This window comes from Camelus ferus, chromosome 3, assembly GCF_009834535.1.
Source record: "Camelus ferus isolate YT-003-E chromosome 3, BCGSAC_Cfer_1.0, whole genome shotgun sequence".
Lineage (NCBI taxonomy): Eukaryota > Metazoa > Chordata > Mammalia > Artiodactyla > Camelidae > Camelus > Camelus ferus.
Window position 1 is genome coordinate 49,532,210 of NC_045698.1, and position 19,850 is coordinate 49,552,059.

At 38.9% G+C, this 19,850-nt stretch overlaps 1 long non-coding RNA gene across 1 annotated transcript in view; it reads right to left on the minus strand.

Annotated features, from left to right (window-relative positions):
* LOC116661783 overlaps positions 1–19,850 on the minus strand; it is an 82,873-nt gene that overhangs the window by 55,698 nt on the left and 7,325 nt on the right. The window contains exons 3-4 of the long non-coding RNA XR_004317747.1: positions 7,289–7,403; positions 6,193–6,287 (exon numbers count right to left, since the gene is read on the minus strand). This is a non-coding gene — a long non-coding RNA (uncharacterized LOC116661783). The remainder of the gene's footprint in view (positions 1–6,192; positions 6,288–7,288; positions 7,404–19,850) is intronic.

Consider the following 19,850-nt stretch of genomic DNA (forward strand, 5'->3'; position numbering starts at 1 on the left):
AGAAATTCTGAACTAGGGGACAATTTGGCATCAAATTCTTCCTTAAGAGAAGTTTTACAAATTAGAGTAGTATATTTGACATTCCAATGGCTCCTTTCCTAGTCTAGACATATTGAAGACTGCACTTCTCAGTTTTTGTAGTCCTTGAAGTTGAACAGAGCCACGTGACTAGTTGTGATGATCAATATAATGGCACACATCATTTCCAGGCTGAGACAATGAAATGCCCATGAGTGATTCTCCAGGTTCTTTCTTGCCCCACTGAGGCAATCATGGAGAAGGCCTTAAGCGGAGATGTAAGGTCCAAAAGATTGAAGCCTGGACAACTCAGTCACCATGCAGAGGACAGCTGCCCTAGAGAGTTGCCTGGGTTACAAAGGAATTTGTTTGAGAGAGAAATAAACTTTTTCTGTATTAAGCCTTTGAGATTTTGGGGCTTTTTGTCACTGTAGCATAACTTAGCCCATCCTTACTAATATAAGAAGTAATATTCAATGGAGTGTCTGTTAATTCTCCTTGGATCCCCTCTTTCCCCTCCTCCAACCAGGTACTCTTCCAAGCTAGACCTCTCTCCTCCGGTCTTCTCCCAAGCCAGTTATTTCCCCAGGCCTCTCACAACCAAACCATCCTCAGACCTTGCTCAGTTGTAGAGTTCACGCTTAACCACCCAACCACCCGTGCTTAACACTGAAGACCCACGCATCTTTCTCAGTCAGATTGACCTAAGCAGGAAATTCTGCTTAAAACTCATCCAATTGTTTCAGGAAACAAAAATTTGTAAGCCCCATGGAGAATGAGTTTGAGTGTCCAGGGAAGAGAATATTTGACTCTCTTCACTTCATAGGTATCTCTACTCGACTAAATTGTAAAGTAGGCCAAGTCTATCTTTACGAGGTGATGATAAGAACTACTTTCCCTTTTTCCTGACACTTGTAAGTCAATCTTAGGACTTAAAATGTTGGTGTAAAAATAATTGCTTTTTCTTTTTCTGTAAAGTTAACACCTAAGCACCCAGAGGCTCCGCCAGTGACCCAACTCTGAAAGCCCAAATACATGCACAGAGGGGTGCCTCCCTGGCCAAATGAAATGCCTCCTTGGCCTAGGACTCGGGCTTGCAGGCTTGTGAACCACGCCATCAGTCTGTCTGGAACTTGGCAGCCCCACGCCACGACTGCTGGGAAGAACGCTAGGAATTAAACGGCACTCCATTCTCCCTGATCATCTCTGAGCCGAGCCAAACAGGATAAACAAGACAACGGCTCCTTAGGTGCGCCGTAAGAAACCTTCTGAGTTAATGAAGTAATTATCACTCGGATGGTATGTCCACTTGCTGTTTTAACTTACTCAGAAGCAAACAGCAGAAAATCTCACTAGAGAGGCTTGAACAATTAGCAATTTAATTGATGATTTCTCCTTGGTTTGATATTTTAGAGTTTCAAAGACCTCCACGAAGGTAAGAAGCAGTCCTCAGAGAGCATTAGAGTATTATCTCTGGTCCTCGGGACACAGGAACTTAATATCAGCTATAGAAAGGTTGGAAGGCAGCCAACTGTCAGAAACGTCTCTGTGGACTCTGTGCAGGGCAATGACGCTGATTTTACTTTGTGTAGAAGAAACTGGTGGTTGCCTCAGTATCAAAACCTATTAGTTATCTAACCAATATCCTATGTTCCCCTCCCTTTCCTTCTCTAGTTCTTCCAAGTGACAAAATGTCCAGTAATAAATTGTACTTAACTTAAGTCAATTGGAATAACACTGCTTTATCAGACTCACAGATAAGAATGGTCTCATTATGGCCAATGAAACATAAGGGTAAGTTTGCTAGGAACTTTTGAAAAAATATTTGCATTTATAATGAAATGGAGAAGCACGGTTGTCATTAGATCCTGCCTTAAATGTAAAGATAATGTTTAGTGATATAGTAGTCATTTGGTGATCATCAGGCTCCAAGCATAAGAGAAAGTTTCAAGAGAAAAATTAAGATGCTAGCTAGCCCTCCCCAAGGACTTCTGCTCCTGGCTAAGATGGAGGAACAGGGAACAAATTTACTCTTCTACCTGAAATGAACATGAAAGAGGACAAAATATATGAAAGGACAGATTTCAAGACACTAGGACATCAGGCAGTGAAAAACAGTGTTACATAAGAGGCTGGGGAAAAAATGTGAGCCCTATGTTTGCCCCCAGATTCCTGCCTTAACAAGAGTTTCGAGGCTGTGGTGGGGTAAGGGGATTGGAATTCAGGTAGAGCCCAGAGGACTTCCTGAATTGAGGTGACAGAGCTAAGAATCTGAGCTAAGACTGAGCTAAGCATGGCAGATAGTTTTGCAGGACAAAGCATCAGAGAAAAGAGAGCATACAAAGAGAGAAATCCAGAGGTCTACAGAGGGTTCTCCTTGAGTTTCAGCCAAGTGCTGATCAGCACTTGCATGTAAGAAAATTACCTAAGGCTGGGGAAAAAACCCAAATGGATTGTGGTATGTTGCCTGACCACATGAAATTAAATTAGAAATTAACAACAGAAAGATCTCCAGAAAAAATCCCCAAATATTTGGAAACCAAACACTTCCCTAAATAATTATAATCAAAGAAATAAAAAAAAATTAGAAAGTAGTTTGAATTGAAAAAAGAAAAACAATGCATCAAACTTTATGGGATGCCACCAAAATAGTACTTAGAGGGGAAATCATACTGTCTGTATCAGCAAAGAAGAAAGATTTTTAAATAGTCTAAGCTCCCATCTTAAGGAAAAAAAACCCAGAAAAAGAGCCAATGAGACCCAAAATAAGCAGAAAAAAAGGGAATAATAAATAGCAAAGCAGGAATCAATGAAATAGAAAACAGAAAAATACAGAGATCAATGAAACCAAAAGCCAGTTCTATGGGAAAATCAATACATGTAATTGATAAATCTTATTAGGAAAAAAAGAAAGAAGACAAAAGTTACCAATGTCCAGAATAATAAAAGGGATGTCACCACAGATTCTACAGATATTAAAAGGATAATAATAGAATATTATGAATAATTTATGCCAATAAATCTTTTTTAATATATACTTTTTTCTTTTAATTGACATATAGTCAGTTATAATGAGTCAATCTCTGGTGTACAGCACAATGTCCCAGTCATGCATATACATATATATATTCATTTTCATATTCTTTTTCATTAAAGGTTATTATAAGATATTGAATATAGTTCCCTGTGCTATGCAGAAGAAATTTGTTTTTTATCTATTTTTATATATAGTAGTTATTATTTGTAAATCTTGAACTCCCAATTTATCCCTTCCCACCAGTAACCATAAGATTGTTTACTATGTCTGTGAGTCTGTTTCTGTTTTGTAGATGAGTTCATTAGTGTCTTTTTTTTCTTTTTTAGATTCCACATGAGTGATATTGTATGGTATTTTTCTTACTCTTTCTGGCTTAAACTTCACTTAGAATGACAATCTCCAGGTCCATCCATGTTGCTACAAATGGCATTATTTTATTCATTTTTATGGCTGAATAATAGTCCATTGCATAAATATACCGCAACTTCTTTATCCAGTCATCTGTCAATGGACGTTTAGGTTGTATCCATGTCTTGGCTATTGTATATAGCACTGCTATGAACACTGGGGTGCATGTATCTTTTTGAATTAGAGTTCCTTCCAGGTATATGCCCAGGAGTGGGATTGATGGATCATAGGGTAAGTCTATTTTCAGTTTTTTGAGAAATCACCATATTGTTTTCCCTAATGGTTGCACCAAACTACATTCCCACCAACAGTATAGGAGGGTTCCTTTTCCTCCACACTCTTTCCAGCATTTATTGTTTGTGGACTTTTTAATGATGGCTATTCTGACTGGTGTGAGGTGATAGCTCATTGTAGTTTTAATTTGCATTCTCTGATAATTAGCGATATTGAGCATTTTTTCATGTGCCTATTAGCCATTTGTATGTCTTCACTGGAGAATTGCTTGTTTAGGTCTTCTGCTCATTTTTGGATTCAGTTGTTTGTTTTTTGGTTATTAAGTTGTATGAGCTGTTTGTATATTCTAGAAATTAAATCTTTGTCAGTCTATGCCAATAAATTTGGTAGCTTAGCCGGAATGGAAAAATTCTTTGAGAGACACATAGAAAAGCTCACTCAAAAAGAAATAGATAACCTGAATAACCCTATATCTACTGAAGAAATGGAATTGACCATTTAACATGGTCCAGATGGCTTAGCTCATAAATTCTACCAAACATTTAAGGAAGATTAATCCTACAGAAACTCTTCCCCAAAAACTGAAGATAAGAAAAATACTTCCTAATTCATTTTATGAAGCCACATGACCCTGACACTAAAACCAGATAAAGACATTAAAAGAAAAAACTATAGTCTAATATCTCCCATGAATATAGATGCAAAAATTCTAAACAGATAGTAGAAATGCAAGATTGGTTTAACATCTGAAAAATCTCTCAATGTAATTCACCATATAAACAAACTAAAAACCAAACAACTTTTTATGATCATCTCAATAAATGCAGCAGAAAACATTTAACAAAGTTCAGCATCCATTTCTGGCATAAGCTCTTAGCAAACAGGGAATAGAAGTTTTCCTTAACCTGCTAAAAGACATTTAAAAAAATGTACAGCTAACACCATATTTCCTCCTAAGATCAGGAACAGGATAAAGATGACCACTCTCAACACTTCTATTCAACATTGCCCTTGAGGGCAGTGCAATCAGGCAAAAATAAATAAATGAATAAAAAAGAAAAGAAAAAGCATCCAGATTGGAAAGAAAGAAAGAAAACTATTTATATACAACATAATCTGTAGAAAACTCAGTATAATATACAAAAACCTGCTAAAATAAATTAGTGAGTTTGGCAAGGGTGCAAGATACATGCACAACCTATAAAAATCAATTGTATTTCTATATACTAGCAATAGAAAATCAAACATTGAAAATTTTAAAAACATTACCAATTACAATAGCATAAAATATATGAAATACTTAAGCATAAATCTAACAAAAATGTTCAACATCTGTATACTACAAACATTAATGAAAGAAAATTTAAAAGATACAAATAAATGGATAGATAAACTCTGTTCATGGGTCTAAAGACTCAGTTATGCCATTCCTCCCCAATATATAGATTAGATGAATCTCAACCAAAATCCCAGGAAGCTTTTTTTGTAGAAATTGACAAATTAATTCTAAAATTCATATTGTGCTGCAAAGGACCAAAAATAGCCAACCATCTTTGAAAAAAAAATTGTAGGACTTAAATTACCAAATTTCAAGACATTATAAAGCTATAGTAATCAAGACGGTGATTTTGACACAGCTAGACAAAGAGATCAATGAAATTGAATGGAGAGACCAGAAATAAGCTCACATATATACTGGACAACAAAGAAGGATCATCTTTTCAACAAATGATGCTGCAACAATTGAATATCCATACACAAAAAGAAAAACGTCAAATCTGAGCCATACCTCACACTATATACAAAATTAACTCAAAATGGATTTTAGACTTAAATGTAAAATGTGAAACTACATTAAAAACAAAATTTCTAGAAGAAAATGAAGGAAATCTTTGTGACTGGGTTACACAAAGATTTCTTTTCCATGCAGTCTTTTTTGTTTTTTGGTGTTTTGTTTTTTTTTTTTTTTGCAGAGGGGAGGTAATTAGTTTTATTTATTTAGTTTTTCAGTGGAGGTACTGGGGATTGAACCCAGAACCTCATGCATGCTAAGCATGTGCTCTACCACTCGAGCTATACCCTCCCCTACACAAAAATTTCTAACCCAAAACTAAAAGCATCATTCATAAAATAAGTAATTTATAAATTGAATCTCCTCAAAATAAAAAATTTCCACTTTTTGAAAGACACAGGCAAGCGAATGAATAGAAAAGTCACATACTGGGAGACGATATTTGCAAATCACATAGCTGATAAAAGACTTGTTTCCTGCGTACAGAAAGGACTTTCAAAATTTGATAATAAGAAAACAAAAATCCAATTTAAAAAATGGGCAATGTTTTGGACAGAAACTTCACCAAGAAAATATATGTAAATAAGCACATAAAGAGAACACTGTTCGGGAAATGCAAATCAAAACCACAATGTGATACCACCATATGTGTAGTAGGATGGCTAAAGTTAAAAAAAAACAAAAAAACAAAAAACAGTCATACCAAGTGTTGGATGAAGGATGAAGAATTGGAACTCTCATACTCTGCTGGTGGAATGTAAAATGGTGGAACCATGCTGGAAATAGTTTGGCAGCTTCCTTCAAAAAAAAAAATCAAACATTTAATCTCCATATGATCTAGCAGATCTATTTCCAGGTATTTACCCAAGAGAAAAAGAAATAAATGTCCATACAGAGATTTTTACACAGAGTCACAGCAACTTTATTTGTAATAGTCAAAAACTGGAAACAAACCAAATGCCCTTCAATAAGTAAGTGGATAAACAATCTGTGAGATAGCCATACAATGGAATGTTGCTCAGAAACAAAAGAAATGGACTATAGATATGATGCTACAACATGGATGAATCTCAAAAATACTGAGTGAGAGAAGTCAGATTAGAAGAGTACACACTGTTGATTCTATTTACATAAAATTCTAGAAAATACAAGCTATAGTGACAGAAAGCAGATTAAAGGCTGTTTGAGGAGTGTCGGGAGAGACAGCAAGCAACGGAGTAGGGGATGAAGAAACTTTTGAGGGTGATGGACATGTTCGCTCTTATGAATGTCCTGATGGTTTCATGGATATATACAAATGTAAAAATTCATCAAATTGTACATTTCATAGCGGGGAGGGTAGAGCTCAGTGGCAGAGTGCATGCCTAGCATGCACAAGGTCCTGTGTTCAATCCCTAGTACCTTCATCAAAATAAATAAATAAATAAATAAATAAATAAACCTAATTACCTCCCCCCAAAATTAAAAAAAAAATTGCACATTTCATAATTATGTGGTTTATTCTATGTCAATTATACCTCGAGAAAGCTGAAAAAAAGATGCTGTCTCTGATGTTGGTAAGCCATTTAACCAGTGGACTAGCTGTTCATCTCCAAATCTTTGGCTTTGAAAAAAAATCCAAATAATTAAGCCATAGTAAGAAATTTTTCACACATTTGCATTTAAAGCTTGAAGGAGCCTTGTGGAATAGCCATTGAAGTCTTCCCTCCAACCCTTCCCCCTACCTTTTTTTTTTTTCCGTCCTTTTTTTTTTTTAACAGATGAGGGAAACAGATACCCAGACAAGTGGAGGGACTCACCCAGATCTGTTAGGAGTTTCAGGACAAGAACCACAGTATCCTGACTCCTAGCGTGGGGCTCTTTCCAGGTTGTTATGCTACAGTCTGCCACTTTTTTAATTTCTAAATTTTATTTCTGTAAAACAACAAAGAGAAAAAAATGCAGAGTGAAATTTAACGCTTACAAGTGGAATTACCTAAAGGAACGATCGTATGTTTTATAAATGAGGCAGCAGAGCCTCGTGGTACAGGAGAGAAAGGTAATACCTTCTCCTAGAGTCACAGAGCAAACATTAAACATTGGTCTCTTGAGGCAAGTAAAGGAAAATGACACCACTTGCCCGAAACAGCAAGTCTCCAGTGTAGGCTTACATCCAGGAGTCAGCGTCTGCCTCTGTTAACTGCCCTTCTGAGTGTGCGTGACTGGAACAGCACTAGACACTTCAGTCCTGATATTTCCAAGGGTATTCACGTGTCAAAAGTGGAGTGTAAAACTCCAGTCATTTTATGTTAGCTGACATTTTAAAAATGGCATGTCTTTTTTTTTCGTAACTTAAAAAACTAAATTTGTCTTAGATTAGGCTTATTCATGAAGAGCTGAATGTTTTCTTTCTTAAATGTTCCCATCTTTGAGCAAAAGCCAAAACAATGAAAATTGTAACTGAGGTAGAGTTAAGAGAATGAATATTTCACCAAATCATGGGTGACTGAGAACCTTCCTGGCTTCATATGTTATCAATAGCCTATTTGTCAAACGAAAGTTAGGAACTTAGCTTTCATCCGTGCAGTTCACTTTATTTTCCTTGAGCACAGCACCAATGCACCTAACCTGACAGAACTTCCCAGCTGAGGGAGGCTGCTTTCCGCTTACTATTCTTCCTTTATGAGATGAACGCCTTCAAATCTGGGCTCACAGGGGATGTTGGAAAGTCAAAGTGACTTGGGAAAAGGTATTAAAATGATTAATTTTTGAGAAATATGAATGAACTATGAGGAATTGAAATCAACCAGCCTCAATGACAAGTTAAGAGGATATGGAATAATCTCTACTCAGTATTATTTCCCAGGCTTCCTTTCCAAATTCTGCTGGAATTGCTCATGACATTAATTACACCCTATGGTGGACACTGATATTTGCCAACTTGATATCCATTTCAGTTTCTTCCTCTTAAATTGAATCACAATTTTGTGTCGGTGTGGCAATGCACCCAGCAAAATTAGTCTTCCACATTCCCTTGCAGCAAAGGGTAGCCACGTGACCCTCATCTGACCAATGAGACACGAGCTAAGAGTTCCTGGGAAGGCTTTTCCCCCACCCTCTTGCACTCCCTCCGCCACACCTTCTTTTCTGACCCAGGGACAGGAAGCCTGGAGGTCAGCAAGGAGGAGATAGAAGTAACAAGCAGAAAGAAGACATACCAGGGAGCCGACTGACCTCCTAAAATTCTGCTAAGCTGTTTCTCTGGCATCTCAGTCTCAACATGCCCAAAAGGGAACTCATGATCTTTCATTTCGACCTTTAGGATTTCCCGTTTTGGTAAGCAGTGTCACCATCCCTGCTATTATGGTTGTCAAAAACTTGGACATTATCCTTGACCCACTCCTCTCACGCCCAAGTTCCCTCAGTTCTACCAATCACATATTTCCTAATGGAGGTCTTTGCTGTCCATTGTTTTTCTCCTTGTGGCAAAATACATGTAGCATAAAATTTATCACTTTAAAGTGTAAATTTGGTGGCATTAATTTTAGAGCAGGCAGATAGCTAGATACGAGCAGAGAAAGGGGGACACAGGCCAAATGGCAAGAATTGGACAAAAAGAAGGGACACGGGCCAAATGCAGGAAACCATACATCAGGTAAGCACCAGGGGTCCCTGGGCAGAGAAAGAAAAGCAGGAACCTCTGGGCTGGGCTGATAGGTGACCATTTAGCCCAGAGGTTCCTGGGGTGATGAGCAGCCTGGAGGCCGACAAAGAAAGGTGGGAAAAGGCAGGAATCTCCAGTGTCTGAATGTAACCTTTTGCTCAGTATGCCTTCATTTCAATAAAATTAGTGGTGCAGATTAGAAGTACTCATCATGCACCGACACCATGACACTTCCAATCCAGAATAAATGACAAAAATCTCTCCTCTTTTAGGAAAGATGGAGTTGGGATGAAAATCTGGGAATATGACCCCAGACCCTTCACTCTCTAATGAATATTCTGTCCATTCATTTTTACACTCTATGTAACCAATTTGCCAAAGAAACTTAGGGCAGCCTCTCACCTGAGCCTTCATGCTCTCCCCTTGAGAATGTATTATCCATCCCTTAATAAATCCTCACTTTACTTAACCTCTGTGTCTTGTCTCTGAATTCTTTCTGGGACGGGTCAAGAACCTGGAAACCAGTTACATCTACTGGAAACATCAATACATTCACAATGTTGTGCAAACATCACCGTTATTTAATTCTAGAATGTTTTCATCACCCTCCCCGCCCCCCAAAAAACCCTGAACTCATTAAGCAATAATTCTTATTCTCCCCTACACCTGGCTCCTGGCAACCACTAATCCACTTTGTCCCTATGAATTTGTCTGTTCTGCATATTTCACATAAATGAAATCACATAGTATGTGGCTTTTTGCATCTGGCTTCTTTCACTCAGCATCACGTTCTCAAGGTCCATCGATCTTGTAGCAGGTATCAGTCCTTTATTCCCTTTCATGGCCAAATAAATTGGAGTGTGTGCACAGATCACATTGTGTTTATCCATTCACTGGCTGTGGGACATTTGGGTTGTTTCTACCTTGTGGCTATTGTGAAGAAAGCTGCTATAAACATTTGTGAACCAGTTTTTAACACCTGCTTTCAATTTGGGGGGGGGCACAGCTTCCTAAGTGTGGAATTGCCAGGTCATATGGTAATCTATGTTTTAGCCTACTGAGAAACTGCCAAAATTTTTCAGTAGGGGCTGTACAATTTTACATTCCCACCAGAAACTGCAGGGTTCGTTTCTCCACATCCTCATCACACAAGTTATTTTCTGTTGTGTTCTATTTTAATTATAGCCATCCTAACGATCGTGAAAACTTTAGTTTTGATTTTTATATTTGTTTTATATATATATACTTTTCCCCCCCTCTAGTGACTGATTACACAGCATCTTTTCAAAGGCTTCCTGCCCATTTGTATACCTTCTCTGGGGAAATGTCTATTCAGGCCATTTGCCCATTTTTCCATTGGCTTTCAGATTTCTTGTTGTTGAGCTGTAAGAGTCCTTTGTGTATTCTGGATATTAGGCTTTATGAGACGTATGATTCCTAATATACGATTTTCTCCATCCTGCAGGTTGTCTTTTCACTCTCCTGGCCGCATCCTTTGATGTATCGTAGTTGTTCATTTTGATGAAGATCAATTTATCTGTTTTTCTTTGGTTGCTTGTGCTTTTCATGTCTTTCATCCACTTTTGAGTTCTCTAACCCAAGCACAGAGAAGACTAATGTCTTAACTGCTTAAATCTGATTGCCACTCCCTGCTTGACACCTTCAACAATTTCCCATTGCACTTAGGATAAAGTCCAACATCCTCTCCATGGACTACAAGACTCTGCCTAATTGGGTCCCTGTCTTTCTTTTTAATCTCATTTTTCCACATTTTCCCTCACTTTCTTCGCCTTCTGTTTCTCAGGTATGCCAGACTCTCTCTAATGCCAGGACTTTCTTCCATGCCAATGCTCCTGCCTGGAGCACCTGTCTTCAGCTCCTCCGTACAGCTAACTTCGCTAATTCCAATTCATCCTTCAGGTTAAGTGTCACCTCCTTAGGAAAGCCTTCCTTAACCTCTGGCCCCAAACTTGTTCTAGCTTGTGAGAGAGGAAGTTATGCAAGCTGGGTGTAAAACAGCCATGATTAGAAACTGAATTAAATAAACACAATTAAATAATTTATATTAAAAACAAATATAATCACTTGGAACTCATACATCCTAATCTTTTTTTTATTACATTTACTATTACATAGGCATGGAAATAGAATGTAATAGTCTGCTGCTGTGCATCCTGTCCCAACTCTGCCTGTGGTGGCAAGGATTGCTTGAAATTCATCACAGTAGGAGTACTTGAGTAAAGGTTACGAATCAGTTTTTTTGTTTGTTTGGAAAGCAGGTGTTAACACTTACTAGCACACCTCACCAGGCAGATCTCCCATGACATGCTCACATGGCTCCCTGAACTTTTCTGTTGTGGTCCTTTCCATGCTAGCAATCTTTTACTTTGTTTGAAATGAATAGTGTGTTTAATGCCTGTGTTTCTCAGAAGAGTGTGAACTCTTATGATGGAAGAACTGGGGTCCAGAAGTTCCCTACTCATCTCTGTGCCTCCAGCACCTAGGCAGTTCTCAGCACACATCAGATAACTGATAATTTCGTTGACAGATTATCAACGAGACCCAAGAGACAAACTTTAACATTTTAAATACAGATGGGTTGATAGCAGGGATTCCTCTAGAAGATTATGAACTTTTCCATTTCACTCACTGGGTTATCTTGAGCATTTAAATTATTGATGCTCATTCAATTACATTCAAACAGGCTAAAGCATTTTTTTTTTTTTTTGATGTTGTTTTCATTAGAAGAGAGCCAGTAATGGCCAAGGGCGATTTTACCTCCGCCGCCTCTCCTTACAGGCAGACTCTGTGTGTCGGTTTCCTTATGTAGTTTGGAGCTGCATAACTCCACTCTCTGCCTCCATCTTTGCACAGTGTTCTCCCCTCATATTTTCTCACTGTCTTCTAATAAGGACATCCATCATATTGCATTCAGGGCCCACCCTATTCCAGTATGACCTCATCTTAACTAATTGCATCTGCAAAGACCCTATTTCCACATAAGGTCATCTTCAGAGGAACTGGGACTTAGGGCCTAAACATATTTTTTGGAGACACAATTCAAATACTTGCAAGTGGCCCATTTCATACAGGGCTTGCCCAGTATGTCACAAGCAACTGGACCCAGCAGACCGCAGACTATGCAGCTTCCCGTGATCAGCCTACGGGGCTCTTTACTTCCTCCAGCTCCAGAATTTGCCTTCACTATCAGAGGAGGGAGTACCCGGAACTCAAAATCACCCCAAGTTCAAATACAGTCATCATGCTTTGTTTGGTTTGGTTTGAGGATCTAAATAAAACCACCCACAGGCCATAAATGCCAGGGACTGGAAGCTGGCATCAGGGCACAAAGTCCCACTTTCCCGCCCTTGGCTGGGATACCTGAGAAGAGGGAGCCAATGTTTGTACCAACCCTGCAGGCATTTCATTGCTTCTGAAAGTGATCACAGCCCTCAGGAAGCCAGTGAGAGCAGCAGCTGGGACGGGGTCAGGCCCAGACTTCCACAGTCACTTCCCCATAGAAGCAGATTATATTTCTACGTCCCTCTGGGGATATTTCCCTTCAGTGGCCTTGGTATAGATTTAGTAACTGTAGAGCTAGAAAGCTATCTGCTCCACGCCTCTATTTTACAAAACCCAGAAGCCCAGGGAGGCAGAGAGGTAGGTCAGGGTCATCAGGTTAGAGAGTGGCAGAGAGCAGGCTGGAACCCACGCGGTGTCCGTCCTGCTTGGGTACTCAGCCCACTGCTCTGCTGGCAGACTTGCAGCATGAGGCGTGGCTGCAGTGACCAGAATCCTCTTCTCTCGTCTGATCTTAAGACTAAAAACTAAAGGACAGTAGAGGGGTACAGACATGCTCTCTGATAGTCTCTGATGCTTATTATGACTTCCCAATGAGAAGAGAATAACTTCAATATTCTATTTTTATTCTGGTCAATACAGCCTATTTGAATAGTTCCGTCAGGGGCTTTATGGGAGAACAGAATACACCAGAGTACGAATGAGGAAGATTTAACTGTTACCAGCAAAATATGATCATTTTTGCAATCTGTTCTAACGTACTGGATTTTGAGTTCCACAATCCAATTTCATGTGATACAGAGACTTAAGAGGAATTATACATTGTGAAAGACGAGCAGGAAGACCATTATCATACACTGCACCGGTACCCTTAAAGCCCACATTCTACATTCCTGCCAAGATCACTGAATTGAAAGTGATTACCATAATTATGGCCTGCTTTTTAAAAAAGACTCTGGAAAATTTCTGGTTAAACTTAGCAGATTAAAGACTGGCTTTTATCTCCACTGTCTTCTGAAATCCCACTAAAATGATAGTAGAGGAGGAAAAACTAAAACCATAAATTACAAGTTCCAAGAGAATAAAAGTACAGATAACTAAGACAAGATAAATCAGAAGAAAAAAGTTTGGGGGAGCTGGAAAGAAAAGAATGTATGTTAACTGACTTACCAGACCCAAGAAAACCGAAACCAAAGCCTGCAGTGGGGGAAACCAGCAAGAAAGAAGTTCATTTGCTCAGAACCCTGAGAAGCCTTAGGAATCTGAAAGCAGGGGTGCAGAATAAGGCTGAGAACTGGAAGATTGGTTGAATATAATATATGAGACCAATGAGGCTCCTAGACTCCCTCCATCATAGACAGATGACTGCCTCTCCTCAACCTGGAAGGAAACTAGAGACTGACTGTGTGGAGAAACCAAATCAGAGAGGACCTGGCTTAAGTAACCCAATTAGGGCTGAGACACCATATTGAAAATGGGTGAAAGTCTGCAGACAAAATGGGGAGAGCGCAGCCTCCTTCCCCTGCTTCACTCTTAGAACACCAGCAGCCAGACACATAAAATGCATGCAGAGATTAGAGGCTTCTGCTCCAGAGACTCTAACCAGCCCAAGATGGATATGGACAAGTGTGTGTGGGGTGGGGCCTGCCTGATCTCTCAACAGTGGCTCTCAAACTTGGCTGCACAGTGGAATCACCCGGGAAGCTCTAAGATCTACCGGAGCCTAGGTTCCACCTCCAGAGAGCTAGCGGAATTGGTCAGAAGTGCTGCCCAGCATCAGGGCTTTTTTAAGTTCCCCGGGTAATTTTAATGCACAGTCAAGACTAAAGAATGCCAGTGAAACCCACCTGTCAACAGCCTCTTCTACGTGCCTCATTCCTGGTCTTTTCAAAGAACTTTTAATTTTATTGATTTTCTCTATTCTTTGCCCATTTCCTATTTATTTCATTGATTTCCCACCTTATGTTCTTTCTTCTTATTATTTTGGGTTTAATTTGCCCATCTTAGTTCCTGGTTCCTTAATGTAGAAATTGTAGAGCACAGCTTTTAGACCCTTGTTTTTTCCTCAGAGGAGCACTTAATGCTATCAATGTCCCTTACAGCACTGCTCTCGCTGTGTCCCACAAATGTTGGTATGTGGGGTTTTCATTTTCATTCTGTTCAAAATATTTCCTAATTTCTCTTGTGATTTCTTCTTTGACTGACTTCTTATTTACAAGTATGTTGTTTAGTATTTCAAGTATTTGGCTTTTTCCCCCAGATATCATTCTGTTATTGATTATACGTTTAATTCTATTGCACAGAGAATATGCTTTGTGAAATTTTGATCCTTTTAAATTCACTGAGACTTGTTTGTTTTATGGCCCAGAATATGTTCTACTTTGATGAATGTTCTATGTTCATTTGGAAAGAATGTGCATTCTGTTGTTAGGTGGAATGTTCCATCAGTGGCAATTAGGTCAAATCACTTGAGAGTGTTATAAACTTGTCCATAGGCTGACTCATTTTTGGTCTACTTCACCTATTCATTATTGGGAAAGAAATATTAAAATCCTCAACAATAATTTTAGCTCTATCTACTTCTTTCTCCTTGAAGTTCCAAAACTTTTTGTTTCATGTATTTGAAGCCACGTTATTGTGCGTCTACACACTTGGGATTGTTACGCCTTCTTGATGAATTGTTCCCTTTATCATTACAAAATATCTCTTGTTATTCCTGGCAATATTCTTCATTCAAAATATATTACTTTATCTGAATACAATCTAATATAGCCACCCCAGCTTTCTTTTGATTAGTCATTGCACAGCATTATCTTTTTCCATTATTTTACTTGTAACCTATTTGTTCTTATATTTTAAGTAGGTATCCTCTAAGCAGCATATAGATGGATTGTTTTATAAGGTTTAAAGATTCTTTTGATGGCAAGACACAACACAACAACACTCAGAGAGCTGAGAGGCATAACTCTGCTAATTACAGCTCCAAAGGAGAGCAGGCTGCCAGGCAGGGCCACACTGGGGTCGGCACCTGGGGAAAGAACAGACCGGAGCTGTAGAAGGCAGTTTATGTGTGGTAAGTGGGGTGGTGTCAGCCAGGTTTATCAGGTTCCCAGTGGATTGGCTTCTTGAAGTACTTTGTTGAGTTATAGTCAGTTTACAATGTTGTGTCAAATTCCAGTGTAGAGCACGATTTTCCAGTTATACATGAACATACATATATTCACTGTCACTTTTTTTTTTTTTTGCTGTGAGTTCTTGAAATACTTTGAAAGGCTCTGGGCGTAGGGGCTGTCCCAAGTTGTCTGGTACCCGGCTGCTGGTCAGTTATGGCTGGTGCCTGGAAGCTAGGAGTGTGAAAGCCCTGAAAAGGGAAGTGATTGGGGTATGGATTTAATCAGCTGCTCAAGTAGGGGAACTGACTGGCCTCTAGCCAGGGCCTCAAGATTGGGTCAAGACAGTGTTAAAAAAAAAAAAAAAAGCTATGTAACATGGGTTTTTCTTTTTTGTTCCCCAATCAAGTGTGATAATTAATAATCAAATGTCTACATTTAATTGAAGTGTTTAGCTAATTTCCATGTAATTGGTTTATTATTATGGTTAGGTTTAAATCTATTATCTTGTCATTTGTTTTCTACATTGTTATTTGATCCCTTTTCCCTATTTCCTTACCTCCTTTCAAATTAAGTTAGTATGTTCTATGATTCATTTAATCTCCACTATTGGTTTATTAGTTATACCTCTTTGCTGTTTTTAATTTTTAAATATTTGCCCTAGGGTTAGCAGTATCCCTTTAACCTTTAACAGTCTTCATTCAAATAAAAGTATATTTTAAGAAATTTACACTAGAATAGTTCCATTCTCCAGAAAACCACCCATTTTTCATTTTATTGTTGTCACAAATTCTATTCAAGGATGTTTTAAACTTCACATTTCAATTTTTTAAAATTTAAATAATTATAAAGAAAATTTTAAAATAAGGAAAAAAGTCTTCTATGATTATCTACATATTTACAGTTTCCAGCAGTCTTCATTCTTTCATGTAACTCTAAATTTTCATTTGGTATCAATTTACTTCTGCTTGAAGATCTTCCTTTAACATTCTTTTATACTGCAGGTCTGGTAGCAATGAATTCTCTCAGCTTTTTGGTTGTTTGAAAACCCTTTATTTTAAAAAGATATTTCTGATAGATGTAAGATTCTAGGTTGATCATTTTTTTCTTTCAGGGCTTTGAAGATGTCACTTCAGTGTCTTGTGGTTTGTGCAATTTCTAATGATGAGTCTCCATTAATTGTGATCTTTGTTCTGTTTGTGCAGTTTGTTTTTTCCTCCTGGCTGCTTTGAAGATTATCCCTTACTGATTTTTGGCAATTTGATTGTGACCTTCTTTGTTTCTTCTACTTAGATTTCATTGGGATTCTTGGATTAGTGTGTTTATAGTTTTACCCAGATTTGAAGCTTTTTTAGAAATTCTTTCCTCAGATATTTGTCTTGTAACCCCTTCCCCCATTGCAAGTATGTTAGACCACTTGATTTTGTCCTGCAGCTCACTGAGGCTCTGTTCAATATTTTCTTTTTGTCTCTCTGTGTTTCAGTGTGAGTAGTTTCTATTGCTACATCCTCAAGTTCACTGATCTTTTCTTCTGCAGTATCTAATCAGTTAATCTCAGCCAGTACATTTTTCATTTCAGGTATTTTTCATTTCTAAAAACCTCCATTTGATCTTTTTCTACCTCTCATTTCTCTTCTCATCATGTCTGGATTTTCTATTACATCCTTGAGCTAATGGAACATATTTATAACAGCTGTTTTAGTGTCCTTGCTGCAATTTCCATCACCTCTATCATTTGTTAGTCTATTTTTAATGACTGATTTTTCTCTTAGTTATGGGCCCCACTTTCATGCTTTTTCATGCAGCTAGTGATTTTTGACAGGATGCCAAACATTTTGAATTTTATGGCACCAAGTGCTGGATTTTATTTTCCTTTAAAGTGTGTTGAACTTTTTCTGGCAGGCAGTTTAAGTTACTTGTAGATTAGTTTGATAATTTAAAGCTTGTTTTTTAGCTCTTTTAAGGCAGTTTTAGGGTATCCATTACACTAAAGCCAATTTCACCCCACTTTTAAATCATGGTCCTTCTGTGGTCTCTAGTGAATGCCTCAGGTAGGTATTCAATGAGATCTCTCCACTCTGGTGGGAACTTAAAAGGATTTCAGCCCTGTGAGATCTGAGATTTATCTCATGGCTCCATTTCAATTATTCTTTCCCCAGCTGTTGCTGTCCAGTGGAATTTCACCATATGCATAAGCAGACTGGTGTTCAGCCTAACTATCAAGAGAGACCCTATGCAGATTTTTGTAGGTCTTTGTGGTTCCTGCCTTTTAAGTACTCTGCCCTGAAAATGTTAGCCACCCTAACCTCTCTAAACTCTGACCTCTGTTTAGGTTTCTCCTTCTTGTGCAATTGTCCGGGCCTTGCTTCCAGGTAAAAAGCCGAGGAGTGGTAAGACTCGCCCCGCTGGTTCCCCTTTCCACTGGGATCACAGTTCTGTGCTGCCTGTTGTCCAATGTCTAGAAGCAGTTTTCTCCTACTTTTTTTGCCCAGTTTTCCAGTTGTTTATGGTGGGAAGGTACTTCTGGATCACCTTACTTTATTATCAAAAGATAAGAACAATTAGTTACCTCACTCTTAAAGTTTGAGTTTCCAGCAATGGGTTACCAGACTGAGGGAGCCTCCAGTATAAAGCAGAGACTAAAACAAAGGGGCAATGAAAACTTTAGCTTCTATTCATTCTTTTTCATGAAGCAACAGAAGAGTGTGCTCCATCAACTCAGAGTGAAAAGATACAGGGCCTAGAAAATGAGGAATCCCAAACAGGAGAAAGTCGGAAGCCCCAAAACGATGCTGAAGGGAGGCTCCCAGGTTACAGCTGGGCAGCAGCCCGGAGAACAGTCACTGCAAGTCATGGAGTAGGACAGCTCCAAAGGACTGTGCAAAAGGAAAAAAAAAAAAAGAGGGTGGAGGGATCTCATTATTTATTTCACATGACTGTACTGCAAAGAGCATGATTTAGCAAGCTATTTCAATTTATGAAGGCGAATGTGAAAAAATGTAACAAGGAGACCTGAAAAACTGCTTGTGAGTAGTAGGAACTGGAGAGCACAAGGACTTTGGGGAAGTGACTGTTACTTTTATTTTAACTCTGTATTTCTATTTGATTTTTAAAACTTTACTTCAATAAAGAAAAATAACAATAGTTAAAGGGAAAGAGACCTGGAAATCAAAGTTCACAAATACCAAGCCCATTCCTGGCACAAATTCTTCCCTGATCCCCCAAGGGATGTGAGTGGACTGCCGTGTGCGGCCAGAACTTGGGGCTCGGACTCCAAGGGGTCAGCTCAGGTCCAGAGCACGGTCCTCCCACCCTGCAGGTCTGGACCTAATATAAAGGGATGTTAGAGCCCCTGAAAACTGGCGTACCATGTGAATTTATAAGAGACTGTACAGGAGGCCACTTTAGTTATTTACGGTAAGAAATACAACTGTCCAGGATGCACAGAAATTTGTGTAGCAAGTCTGAACATTCTCTTTCTTTAGTAGAAAAACATACTTCAGGAATCTAATTACATTCAGAAGGTTTCTTGATAAAGAGAGAAAGTGAAGGGCATTATACAGTCCTCAGAAACACTGTAGGCAAACCACAATAGGCTGGTGAGTCACCCTGCTTCTTTAATAGCTAACAAAGATCAGCGAAGTTTTCCCGTCAAGCGCCAGATAGTCAGTGTTTTCAGCTTTGCAGGCCATCTCTGCTGCAACCAGTCAACGCAGCGGTTCCAGAGCCACCCAGATGGGATGTAAACACACGGTGTGGCTGTGTTCCAGCAGAACTTTACCTGGATCTACACAGACCAGGGCTTGGTTAGCCCTGCCTACCCGAGCTCTGTCCCTGACAGGGTAAGAGACAGAAAAATTCTTGTTCTCAGGTTCTCCTTTCTCTAACTTTCCTCATTTCAATAATCTTTTATAATGTCTTTTAAATCTGAGACTGGAGAAAATTGATCTAAGTTTAGTTCTACATGATAGCATCTGGGTTAGGTGAAGGGAAACACTTAAGGTCAACAGTGTGTCAGCCTCCAAATCAGCCTGCATGAAAGTTACTTGGGCGATTTTTTTACAGAGGCAATAGGGCAGACCAATGAGGGAGGGCACGTCTCATGTCTTTGAGAGAGAGCAATACCTCCTTCTTTCCCTCCTTCCTTCCTTTCTCCCTCCCTTCGTTCGTCCCCTCCCCTCCCTTTTTTAAGCCTCTGTAGTTTTGGCCATCATTGCTAGACTTTCTTTGTCTTTAACTACATGGGATACAGATCTTTTTGAGATGCATCATTGTAAGCACCTTGTGATACACAGCCTTCCACTGGAA